Source organism: Fukomys damarensis, unplaced genomic scaffold (assembly GCF_012274545.1).
Source record: "Fukomys damarensis isolate Sample0158 unplaced genomic scaffold, DMR_v1.0_HiC HiC_scaffold_27, whole genome shotgun sequence".
NCBI lineage: Eukaryota > Metazoa > Chordata > Mammalia > Rodentia > Bathyergidae > Fukomys > Fukomys damarensis.
Window position 1 is genome coordinate 19,662,020 of NW_022900939.1, and position 3,002 is coordinate 19,665,021.

Sequence of the window (3,002 nt, forward strand, 5' to 3'; positions counted from 1 at the left end):
AAAAGGAGACAGGGGAATGTGTGCTTTGGGGAGGAGTGGGTGCATGCAAAGGTCCTAGGGCCTCTATATGGGGAATGGTGGAGGAGAGTCTTTCTGGAACTACCTGTGGCCTCTTAGAGCTGGATGGCAGCTCTGCCTGCTGTGGCCGGGGGTTCACTCCTCGGCTCCTGGTCCTGCTCTGGGGCTTCCTTAATATTTTCTTTCATCCCGATGTCAGTCTATGCCATTTTCTTATATTTGACCCACGTGCATAAACTGGCTATACTCTTTCATTTGGGGGTTGGGAGGACACAGCATAAGAATATTTAAAATGTGGAACTGAGTTTGAAATGCAAACCTGAGCTTTGCTTGTGGGCCACTTACGGTATTCCTTCTGGGAATCCTGGGCTCACAGGATCAACTAAAATGCACCCTGCCCCCAGGAATAATGACAAAAACGCCAAAGAAAATAACGCAGAAGGTCACTGAGGCCTGAGGGCACCCTTGCTCCTGGCTAAGGTCTCGGACTCAGCACCTCTCAGCAGGTTTCGGGGCTTGGTATTCACTGTGCAGGAACCTCAACTGGGAGCTTCACCTGCACTCAGCTACAGACAGACGACTTCTCTAAAATGTGACAGGTGCTTACACATGAGACTTATTTTATTTTTGGTACCAGAGATTGAACTCAGGACTTTGTGTTTGCAAGGCAGGTACGGTGCCACAGAGCTAAATCCCCAGCCTGAGACCTACTTTGAAGAATGCCTCAATGTGCCCTCCCAAGGTTTTCCAAAGGTCATCACTCTCAGACTTTAACCTTTTCATTTGATTTGGGGGCAGGGGAGAGAGGGAGTGTGAGCTGGGTTCAGAATCAACACACCTGCCCTACAGTTCCATCCCTGCCACTGAACTGCTGTGTGACTTAAGGAGTATCAGTCAGCCTCTCTGAGCCCCAGTCTGCTTCTACGGTACACAGTGAGAAGGGTGAGCCTGCCGTCTCACTCAAGGGTCTTTGGAGAGAATTCCAGACCTTCACAAACCTATAAGGGCAGAATCATACCTGTTCTGATGGTTATTAAAATCAATGATAATTATCAAAATATTTCCCCCATTGAGATGGAAGTTGGGGAGACCCTGAGGTATATAGTATTCAACTTATTTATGCTGAATACTTGGAGCTCTGGCCAAGGGAGAGTTTTAAGTTGCTTTTTTTTTCTTAAGGAGTATTGTTTAATTCACAGCCACATGGGACCGACTGTAAGCAGTGCGAGGAATTGCTGGCATTAAAATACTAGTGGGGATTTAGCTCAGTGGTACCACACCTGTCTTGCAAGCACAAGGTTGGTTCTAAGTTCGATCCCTGGTACCAAACAAACAAAAACTAGTTAAGGCAGAACCCAGAATGACCATAATTCAGCAAAATTACATCAAGATGATTTCAGAAGTTTTATAAGTTGATGCTTCTGGTCTAAAACCTTCTTTTGAAGCTGGGGATGTGGCTCAGTGGCAGGGGCTTGCTTAGGGTTGGAAAGGCCTTGGGTTCCATCCACAATGCCATCATCAATCGATCAATCAATCAGATGTAGAACCCATTAAGAACTCTCTGGATCTTTAAAAACTGATGTTAAACAGGAGAACAGCTAAGTCCTCGGTGGAACCCGACCAGCAGGCCCTCAGCCAGGCGTTCATGGTCACCGCCTGCAGGCGGTGGGTCCCTGTATATGTGGCTTTGGTGCGATGTGATGAGGTGTTCCTCACCTCTGTGACTTTCCAGCCCTCAGACCTACGATCTCAGTCACCTCAGGAGGAAAACTTCTACTTGGGGAACAATCTACAAAATACTTGACCAGCACCCAAAAAACTGTTGAGGGCAACAAAACTAAACACGTGGGGCACTGTCACAGCCCAGAGGAGCCGGGGACCCCTGACCACTAAATGTTCTCTGTTGTCTTGGATGGAATCTTGGAATGGAAAAGAATGCTAGGAAGACACCAGGCTGTCTGCACACACTAGGACTTGCGCTGACAGAGGCTGGAGGGATCTGAGGACGGAACGGAGATACAGAAGCAAACAGTACTTTGGGGCCCAAACTCCACCACAGGACCCACCTTGATCAGGTTTGTAACAGGATCCCCCATACTCCCTGGGCCCCCTTGCTGCTCCCCTTCATCCCAAGCTCCTGATCTCCTCTATCTCTGCTTGCTCACTCCCTAGGAAACAGCACAATAAAAATGATGCCCGATTACACTTCCCTTTTAATAGCTCCCGTCAGTAGCTCCGTTTCCTCGACAAACTGCGCATTCAGACTTTCAAGCTGAAGTGCCTGGAAATGCATTAACAAAATCATTATACACCAGAGGCCATGTGTGGGCAGAAGTGATTCCAGCCGGGTGTGAAAGGGAGAGGATTAAACCTTGGGTGTCGCTGGAATGTTTGCTCACCACACCCAGAGGCCAACGGGTGCAGTGGAGAGAGATAGGAAGTGTCCTCAGGAGGTGGCTGCCAGCACCGTGGCTGGGGCCCCTAGCTGCAGGGGCCTCGTGGGTTGTGCTGTGCGTGGGAACCCAGAGCCCAGTCGATCACTATGAAAGGCTCAGAGGGAGCAACTGTCCCCATGGGCTGCAACAACAAAAAAGAAGGAAGCTGAAATTACCAGGTTAGGCGGCTACTGTACATGCAGGTCCCTCTAAAGGCCAAATACATGAAACTAGTAATTTGTCTACCTAATGGCCATGTGAGCATTGTCAAAGGGCTCTCTGGGGACTTGAAAAGCTTTTAATATTTCATTATGCAGTGTGAACACCCTGGCACGTGTGCTGGATGCTGAAGGCAGCAAAGCAGAGTAATGAGCAGTGCCAGGCAGAGACAGGCGTGGGACACAGATGTAGCTCATACAACCCACACCAGCCTCTTGTCTATGGCTTCCAGCAGCATCCAGGCAATCAGAGAGAACCACTTTCTCCTGGGACAGCTGGGGGGCAGCAGCTGAGCTTCAGTGCCTGGCAGGGAGCCAGGAGTAGAGCCCA